This window comes from Parasteatoda tepidariorum, chromosome 1 (genome assembly GCF_043381705.1).
Source record: "Parasteatoda tepidariorum isolate YZ-2023 chromosome 1, CAS_Ptep_4.0, whole genome shotgun sequence".
Classification (NCBI taxonomy): Eukaryota; Metazoa; Arthropoda; class Arachnida; order Araneae; family Theridiidae; genus Parasteatoda; species Parasteatoda tepidariorum.
Window position 1 is genome coordinate 7,430,571 of NC_092204.1, and position 10,730 is coordinate 7,441,300.

A 10,730-nucleotide genomic window follows, 5' to 3' on the forward strand; every position below is an offset into this window, starting at 1 on the left:
ATCTGTGACAATATGCTCTATTCTACGCACATTACCCTAATCCAAAACCTTGGGGGAAAAAACACCCTTTTATATAAAAACCTGAAAATCGAGGTTGTCTAAGGATTTTCAAACGTGAAAAAATCCTTTAATAAATCCTAGATAGCAATATAAAGGTTTATTTTCACACAACAAAAACCTTTTAATGTAAACCTAAGAAGGTTTGTAATACGGTTAACGTGTTAACCTTCTAACCTTAAAACTAGATCTGTGACAATATGCTCTATTCTACGCACATTACCCTCATCCAAAACCTTGGGGAAAAAAACACCCTTTTATATAAAAGCCTGAAAATCGAGGTTGTCTAAGGGTTTTTCAAACGTGAAAAAATCCTTTAATAAACCTTGTCTTTGGGTGAAAATAATTTTAAATTTAGGTAATTATAAGGTTTCTTTTCGCAAAGTGCTGAATGCTAAGCTGAAATCCACATTGTCTTGAAATTTTAATAAACAATGTGACGTCAATGTGACGTCAGCTAAAACGTCATTGTGGATCTAAGTGATCATTTTACCTAAGTGACAATACTTTTTTTAAAATAAGCTTTAAAAACTTATTTTTAATCCTTTTAGGATGAAAGGTTTGAAACTGCATTATATCTGCTTTATTGAAAACAAGGTTTTTAGTACAAACATTTTCATGACAGTTAAAAGAAAATACAGCCACAAGGTTGTCGTAAGGTTACATGTTTTTCTGGGATTGAATCTGAAGCGAAACAAACAATAATTTTAAGAGTTTTTTTCTTTATTGAAACAATGTTTTATCCTTCCATTAATCTCATTACAAAAGATTGCCAACACCATCTAGTACTTTTCCGGCAATTCCGATTCCGTTTGTAGCAGCCCTGCCAGCTCCACTTAGTGCAGCTGTAAAAATAATAAATATAAAATATCAGTTCATTGTTTATTAGAATAGTCATTGTCACAAGGAATGATTAACGAACAATTATCATAATTAACTTCCAGCGAGCCGCAATGGCTCAGGAAATAGAGCGTTCGCTTTCGATGCGAATTCTGCGTCCGGCTTGCACCGACCACAGTGCTGATGTGAAATATCCTCAGTGGTAGACGGATCATGGGTTAGAGTCTCCTTGCTATCAGACTACCCTTGCCAGGTTCTCGTGGTCTGCCTCTCCATGTAACGTAAATGCAGTTTAGTTCCTCCTCTAAAAAGTCCTCCACGAAAGCAAATTTTTCCCAAAACTTGATCCAGGAGATCCCTCGTCTTCTGGATTGGTTCAAAATTACAAGGCTACGTAGTTCAACATTAGTCCTAAACCCCAAAAAATGGGTCGGTTGTTCAACGACGGCTTTAAAATTACCTTACTTTACTGCATTCTTTGTATCTGAGATATTTTTCGAAATAATATGAAAGAAAACAGATTTATGTTGCATTGGTCACAACAGTTTAAAGCTCTGTCGTTATATAAAATAATAGGGTAATTTTATAACTATTATAATTTTTTTTACAGGTATTCGCAACGGATAGCCTACGTTTTGTCCTACTATAACCTGCAATCTCTATGAATATCATTGTGAAGAAATCTAGTTTAATTTAACATTCGAAAAAAATAATTGAAACGAGGTTTAATAGGGCTCATTAAATTATGCAAAGATAAAGAATAATTTATTGACTTAAATAATAATTTTACATTTGGATGAAAAAAATCGCACTAATTAAACAATTTGTTTTCAGTTAAAAATTCTAGATATTTAATCTTTTTGCTCGTTTTAGAGTCTAGTCAATTCTTTTCAGTAGTATAGTTTATTCTATATACAGGATGATTCTAAAAAGATGGGCAAAATTTTACGAAGTGATAGTACACACCCAAGCAAACAATTTTTATCAAAGAATGCATGGTCGAAAACACACCGCAAAGGTGCTGGCACATTTGGAAAGTTGTTTGATGCAGACGTGAAAGCTCCATTCCTGTTGCGAGTTACTGCGCTGCGCTACTTGTCACCAAACTTTCGACTGCTGCAGGGAAAGTTCGTGATATGCCTGGTGTGCTTCAGAATGTTCGTCTATCTTTTCTTCGCCGTTGTACTGAGTGCATAGCCGCTGCTGGCCACTGTTTCGAACACTAATTGCAATCACATGCCATTAAATTTGCTTTTATAACTTAACTTCATCGTTCTTTGTGTGTTTTTGCCTCATATAAGAACATAAACTTTGACACCCTCTAACGGTTTTGCGTTTTGTTTTCGACCATGCATTCTTGGATAAAAATTGTTTGCTTGAGTGTGTACTATCAGTTCCTAAAATTTTGCCCATCTGTTTAGAATCACCCTGTATATATATATAGACCCAATCAATACAGACCCAATTTAAGGGTTTACGACTACTAATGATCTAGTTCCGTACCCTTGCATTTTTGAAACAATCCAGAAGACAAGGAAACTCCTGGATCAGTACCCCCAGATATATGATTTGTTATGGGAACATGGACGACCTTGAGACTCGACAGATTTAACGTGCATCAGCCACCATTTAATACACGGGAAGTCTTCGGTCGGCGAGGATCGAACTCAGAACCTCCTGGACAGGGGCCCAGTGCCCTACCAACCAGGCTATCCAAACCCCATCGTAAATTTGATTTGAAAATTTTTAATTGAAGAGTAAATTTTCTATTTGCATCTTTTTGGTTATTTTATGCCAAATATGAAGAAATTTTTTTTTGTGCCGTACAATTTTCTTAAGCTGAAACTATTAACTGTAGAATTAGTATTTTTTACTGCCTTGTACGTTTATATCTGAAGTTGAACAATGCATGTTTTTTTTTGCTTAAATTATTATTTAATTTTAACGTATTTATGTAGTTTATATTAGCTCTTTTTCAAATGGCAACGTTAACACGGAGAATGTCCATGCTTTTGGTGCAGAACGTTTTAAACTTCGGTTTTGAAAGATTAGTTTCTTATTATTTTATAACCGTTTTACAGCATATGTCAACTTTTAATGTGATAATATCTGGAATAAAATCCATGTACAGAGAACAAAGAAAAAAAATATTAACTTGTAATATTTGTGCTCTAATGATTGGATGTTTATGGACTTAAAAGCGTACTTTTGTTATACAAACACATTATTTTAGGAATCTGGATTTTTGACTAAAAACATTTTTATTATATCTTACAATACTGCTACATATTTTGATGGTTTGAAGTCCACATCAGTCAAATTTATTCCATGTTTATTCGTAGAAAGTAAGTTCTTTTTGTCCGAATTCGTAATTTAATTAATGTTTTCGAATGGAAGCTAGAATAGTGTGGCGATTTTCTTAAATTTCGTCAAGCAAGTTTTTGTAATCTCTCCAAACTAGGTTTTAGGAAGATATTTCGGAGAAATTATTTTGAACGTTATTTAATATTAATATTATTAACTTTATTATTAATATAATAACTTTATTATTAATATAATAAACTTTATTATTAATATAATATAATATTATTAACTTTATTACACAGACTTTTAAGAGATTTGGTCAAAATGACCCGATGAAAGATGAGATTAAACACTTTTGGAAGAACAAGGACGTACAAAGATTTTTAAAATGAATACAAAAATGCCTTGATAGATATTACAATTATATAAAGAGAGCAGCGGTGGTTCAGGGGATAGAGCGTTTGCCTTCCAAAGAGGTGAACCTGGTTCGAATTCCGGCAATGGCTGGTCGAGACGAATTCCTCACCCGGCTTGCACTGACCACAGTGCTGACGTAAAATATCCTCAGTGGTAGACGGATCATGGGTTAGAGTCCCTTTGCCTTCAGGCTAACCGTGGAAGCTTCGCGTGGTCTTCCTCTCCATGTAACGCAAATGCGGTTTAGTTCCATCAAAAGGTCCTCCACGAAGGCACATTTCTCCCAATACTTTATCCAGGAGCTCCCTTGTCTTCTGGATTGGGTTCAAAATTACAAGGCTACGTAGTTGAACATTAGTAGTTGTAAATTCAAAAATTGGGTTGGCTGTTCTACGACGGTTATAAAATAAAATTATATAATAAATAAAAAAATAGAAAAAAATATTTGATCGAATTTTTTTAAAACATAATTTCGGTATACTTGAGTGCGGAAAAGTTGAAAACTATAGTGATAATGAGATTTTTAAAATCGGTTAATATCTTCTTTTGTTGCATCGTACGTAAAACTAATGAAAACTTGAAAAAAATCGCTCTTTTCTAAATAACTAATACTTTCGAAACAAACACGGCTTAGATTTTTTTTACCTTTTCTGATAATTTGAATAATCTAAATGAATAAAATTGTGGCCGATAATTTTATTTTATAACAGTCGTTGAACAGCCGATCCAATTTTAAGGTTTACGGCTACTGATATTCAACTCCGTAACCTTGTGATTTTGAACCCAATCCAGAAGACAAGGGAACTCCTGGATCAAGATCAAGTAGTGGGAAAAATTGTGCTAACTTTTTGAGAGAACTAACCCTTTTTGCGTTACAGGGCGAGGAAAACCACGAATCTTTCCTATGGTTAGCCTGTCAGAAGGGGACTCTAACCCATGATCCATCTACCACTTAGTATATTTCACGTCAGCACTGTGGTTGGTGCAAGCAGGAGGCGGAATTTGCATCCATCGCTGGGATACGAACTCGGTTCACCTCATTGGAAGGCGAATGCTCTATCCCCTGAGACATGACGGCTCAATTTTAAAAATTTGGAATAATTTAGAACAGCAAACAAGCATAAAAAATGAAGCGTGTTCATTAAAAAAATGTAGCCAACTTAAAAAATAATAATTAAACTCATTTTTTCAAGCTTTTATTGACTTTTAGTATGATGCGTGAACGGAATTTTAAAATTTCGCATGGCGCTTTTATTCCCATTACAATAGGCAACTGTTTCACACTAAAGCGTTCTGAAATTCAAGATTTTATTTTTTTCGACCCAATTTATTCTAGAGTATTTATAGTAAAAAAAGAAGTATTTAGAATAGTTTTATGTCTTACCTGGGACTATACCTTTTGTACCTTTATGGTGATGAACTCTCCTCCCTTAAATCAAACAATCATACAATTATCTTATCTATCAAAATAATGTGCATATTTACATTAATCATTTTCTTAATGCTTATTAATATTCTTGAAATGAAGTTCTTTCCACACTGGTGTAAGTATTTAAGAGAATTTTCAGACTTGGTCGATTATCTCTAGAGCTACTTGACCGATTTTTATGAAATCTGATTTGTACATACATTAATACAATACAAGACAAATAACCATTCAATAATTGTAATACACACGCATGATCATGCGTAACATTCGTTGGAGTCGGAAGGTATGAAACAGCGATTGCAGAATAAACAAAACAAAAATCCGATTCACTACAAAATGAAGAAAATTGTGATTGCCGCGTGGCGATCACTTGTTACCCATTGGCAAAAGGGCTGTTGTCTGATTTTTTTTTTGGAAAAGACACGTTATTGTGTTTTCATCTTGGACATCTTTAACTGTTGATACAGATCTGCTAGGTACACAATTTCGCAGACATATTTAAATGCAGCTCACACGCATTCTGTGTAAATTCTTTTGATGACTGACTAGACATTGAACAGCCCATCGAGATCAGGATTAACATTTTCGAATTGGAACAATGGTGTTTGATGGAGATGGTACGCTGCATGATACATCCGTTTCGGATTCACAAGTTCATACATAAAATATGATTTGAGAGCTAGACTTTTTTTAATTTTTACTTGAATAGTGAATGGATCATTGCGTGGAAGACAGTCTACGGTCTTGCGCAAGTTATTGGGTACATTGACAATGGATCCTTTTTTCCCTAACTGGTGATCTACACACAGTTCTCGTATTTGCATGAAAGGGGTTCGGAGAGTCACCATTCGCTCTTCAGTACGGTTCAATTCTCTCAATCACTTTGGTACTTATGTGAGGGACGGTATTCATGTTTGCATTTGCGAACGGAAGCCATCCGGTTATGTGTAGAGCTTAAAGTATTTCCGCCTACGTTCTTTGACTTTTGGCTTTTTCAGCCTCGGTAAGTTTAGGCCTTGACGTCGTTTTTTTTTCTTGCTTCAACTCTAACTCTTTGGACCGTGTCAATCAGTTTGGACCCTCCTTTATTTGTAATATTCACCTGAATTAGTACAGAAAGCGATCCAGTTTGAATTGTAGGTTAGAATTTCTGATTCTTAATTAAAACAATAAAAAGAGAAATATCGTTCAAATGATGAAATTCTCTTTTATTCACAACTCAAGAAGTATTTATGGGGCCTCTCTGGTCCCATATCTCGAAAATAAACTCACCTTTTTGATACATAACAAAATTAGAAGCGAAAAAAAGAATTTAAAAAAAATTATCAAACTGCCACGTTTGCCATATCAAAGCATGCGCACTGTTTACTATTACTCTTGAATATTGTAGTTGAAAAGTGCGGACGCCATGAAATCCAAACTGAGACCCATTTTGCCAATGGGTATATAGGGGTTTATAGGGGTTATGGTCCCCTCTTACAGATATACAGGCCTTGCAGCGGGATTTCATACTTCAAATAAGGCATTTTATCATTTCATGTAGCAATTGTTCTGAATTGTCCAGTGGCAATTTCATACCTTCCGACTCCAACGAGTGTTTCACACGATCATGCGTACGTATTAAAATTGTTGAATGGTTATTTGTTTTGTATTGCATCTATGTTTGAACAGATCAAATTTCATTAAAATCGGTCCAGTAGTTCTAGAGATAATCGACCAACTCTGCAAATTCTCTTAATTTCTTACAACAGTGTGTTTTAAGAGTTTCCAATTAGCCAAAAATGAAAATAAAAAAACTCCTAGGATTTTAAAAAGTTACAACATTTACACTGCCTATTATTGTTACCCGAACAGTTATCTAGTAATTATATTTATTTTTATTTATACTGGCAAATTGATTTGACTTAACGAAATTAAATAACTAAAATAAGGAAAAACTTTAGAAAAAAATAAGGAAGATTTTGTAAAGGTACCAAAATAGTTACGATTGATAATTTTAGCCCCATCTAGTGCTTTTCGAGGGCTTTTTAAATTAAAATTCGAATAGGTTATTTTTTTTTATTTAAAATGATACATCAGTTAATTGAGTGTATGATATTTTAATAATATCTTTTGTCGACTTTTGCCACAATGTATGTAATTAGTCGTGTCCGCACTAATTCCGCGTTATTGAGTTAGCGTCATAATACATTTTTTAGTCATAATACATTTAGTTATTTTTTTAGTCTAAGGCGTCTTATAAAAAAGCTCGTACATCGAAAGGAAACTATATTGAATAAACTATTAAGAGAGTTTGTTTGCAAGTGCAGCTCGGCGTGGCCACTATAATTGTAATAAATAGAGAAATTTTGAGTGATATAACCGAAAAATTCCAACTATGCACACTCTTGCCTGAATGCATTCGTCAACACTTTTACGTCAATTTTCCAATCGTTTTTTTAAAACTAAAGCAATTATATAAAAATACATTCCTGAATACGTAATTAAATTGTCGAACTGATCGATCTCGTCGAGATAAATTGCAAAGAAACAATGAATTGTGAAATAAAGGAATGGAAGAAAAGTATTTTTTTTCTTCTCAAAATGTCCTAAAACAGTAAAAAAAAAGAAAGAAAAAAAAAAGAAAAATTAAAACAATGCACAAAGCAAACGTGAATTGGTCCATTCATATCTTAAAACAAATTGAATTAATACATTACTTACTGACTTTGTGAACCTCTCCTTGAGCTAAAAAAGAAAAATCAAGAAACTGAATTTTTAAATGTATATAATGAATAAGTATGAATAAAGTTATGTTACATAGTAGAAATACCGACAAAATATTATGTTCAGTTTTGATCAAAATATTTTGTGAAATCTTCAGGTTGTTTCGTAAAAACCACCTTCAATATATATTTCCTAATTTTTTATCAATAACAAGAGACTAAGTATGCGCGTTGAGGGTTTTAAATTAATATTTAAGCGGAAGAAAGAAAGATATTTCGAGATCTGACTGATCACAGCTGAGGAAAGAAAACTTACAAGACATCAAAACCTGTTTGACTGCTGGTTTAAAGTGTTACAAATAATCACTTTTTTAAAATTCTTATTGCTTCCTTCTGTAGTTGAACAGGTTACTGAAATTAAATATTATACTGACGTCTATTCGTCTAAATATATATACATAAATTCTTTTACTTTTGCTCCACGTTTTCTACTTTCTTTTATTTCAAACTTATTTTCTACTGCATTTTAATTTTTTAGCGATATAGACACATTATAAGGAATAATTTTTATCTTAGGACAATTATTATTTATTTAGAAATATCACATTTATCATAAGGGATGGGTCCTGATGAAGACGTTTGCGTTTTCCTATTAAAAGTTTTTCTCTATATATATGTGTATAATACGCTAACCCTGCAGGAGCACGACACTTCGTTTACTTGCCTTGTCAGCGTAAATGAGAACGTCACCTGATTTAATAAGTTTTTCATACTATTTCTTTTCATCTTTCTTTTTTTTCATACTATTCTGATAATTATATTAGATTACTGAAATTTCAGTTACGTATTACGTGTGTTAAACGCAGAAACTACTAAGAAACGGTATGTGAATTGGTATTTGCTTACCCGGAGTTAAAAGTTTTACTCACCTACTGCCATGAAAGCCAATATAGAGAAGATGAAGAAAATTTTTGATAAGAAATTCATTATTTCTTCTCGAGACTCACCTGAACTGCGTCAAAAGAGTTAAAAAAAAAGTGTAAAACCAAGTCGAATTGCGTGTTTAAATAGTTTAGAGAAATTTTACGACCCTCAATAACGATCCTTCTTGAAATGAGAAAAGACATAACATTACAGTTTTATTTCGATTACCTTCAAATAATATGTTTATTAACAAACAGCTTGGTGTCCTTTTTAAATACATGTTAGCTGTACAAAGTATCTTCTTTAAATAAGTGAACTGGGTTAATCTTTTATTAAAATTTTATTAAATACTCATGTAAAAAAACACTGTCGAAGAATCCCAAACAGCGCTTTCTCTAAATGAGTACGAGAAGACCCAAGCAGCGCGATAGCGCTTGTTTTATTTTATGCCGAGAAATATCAAGAGGCGAGAAATACCAATCTTCTATTTGTTAGGTAACGCGTTTTTTTTCCTTTATGGCTCCGTCACATTTATTGCAGTTAGCAAAGCGAGCTGACCTATTCCTGCGTAAGTGCTTTGCATTGTTAATAATTGTGCTTTTCAAAATGATTAGACGAAGCAACGCAAAAGGTAAGTGAAAAATTAATCTGGATTTAATGTTTAACTTTTTAAAATTTGGTGTATTCCCTGAAAGGTTAAATGAATCGGAAAGGAGAAACTGTGAACATAATCAAAATCCGTGTGATCAATCCATATTATTGACGACTACATTGTTCTTTTAAAGTGCAAAAGAAAACGCACTTTGAGTACTTCAGAGGATAATGATAACAATGAAATAAAATTTTTATTTTGTAGCCTATTATTGCATTATTATAGTATTATTCTACCTATTTTATTTTATAACCGTCGTTGAACAGCCGACTCAATTTTGTGGGTTTATGCCTACTAAAGTTCAACTCCATAGTCTTGCAATTTTGAACCCAATCCGGAGGACAAGGGAGCTACTGGATCGAGTATTGGGAGAAATTTTACCTCGTGGAGGACTTTTTTAATGAACCTAGCCCGCCTTTTCGTTACATGGAGAGGAAGACCATGGGAACCTTCCACGGTTAACCTACGGCAAGGGGACTCTAACCCAGTATCCGTCTACCACTGAGGATATTTTACGTCAGCACAGTGGCTGGTGCAAGCCGGATGTAGAATTCGTATCGACCAGCCATCGCTGGGATTTGAACCCGATTCACCTCATTGGAAAGCTCTATGCCCAAAGCCACCACGGTTCTGTTACTCTGATTTAACAAGTATGTTTTGTCTCTACCGATAACATATTTTGTCCGGCTAAGTAATTGAAATGTTTCCCCGGTCACCTACACACGTCTGTGCACCACTGAGGGTATGTCAGAAATGGCCGGAAATGAAAGATGAATTTTCTGTTTAAGAAAATAATTATTCACTCTCGCAAATTTTTCAAAATGTGTTCATTAATTCCTCATTCTCAGTCTTTTATTTCCTTCATTCATTTTTCATTCTATTAATTCATGCTCTTAAATCGTTTCGAATTTGCGTTTATTATGACAAAGTTTAAACTTAATTAAAAATATGCGTAATTTATAATCCATAATGTTTTGGTCAATTCTTAGGAAACAATTATTGAAAAAGATAATAAATAATTATTAAAAAATATTTTCAACATGGCTTTTGACTAAACAAGTTTCATAATGGGGCAAAATTTTTTTGATTTACTTAAAAAGTTAAGAAGATATATAACATTAAGTGCCCAAAGTGACATCTCTCTTGACTTAACTATTAAGAGCATATTTTTCGAATTGCTGCTATCCCAGCCTTATGCTTTGAAACTGAAGATTCAAAATTTGTCAAAAAAGGTACGCTGGTTCAAGAAAAATGCAATTTTGTTTCGGTTTTTTAATTAGTAAATAGTTAGGACCATTTAAGTAGAAAATGTTATTTATAACATTAACTGCAGTCCCGCAGTGGACTGATCGTTAAGACACGGTTCCCAGCAGATCACCGAAGTCAAGCATCACTGGCTGCG

At 33.4% G+C, this 10,730-nt stretch overlaps 1 long non-coding RNA gene across 1 annotated transcript; it reads right to left on the bottom strand.

Moving 5' to 3' along the window:
- Positions 1-762: 762 nt before the first annotated feature.
- LOC107445997 (uncharacterized) lies at positions 763-8,822 on the bottom strand. The gene is made up of 4 exons (XR_006225438.2): positions 8,682-8,822; positions 7,751-7,774; positions 5,003-5,047; positions 763-902 (listed from the first exon to the last, which is right to left on the bottom strand). It is a non-coding gene; the product is annotated as an uncharacterized lncRNA (long non-coding RNA).
- Between the last annotated feature and the right edge of the window lie 1,908 nt (positions 8,823-10,730).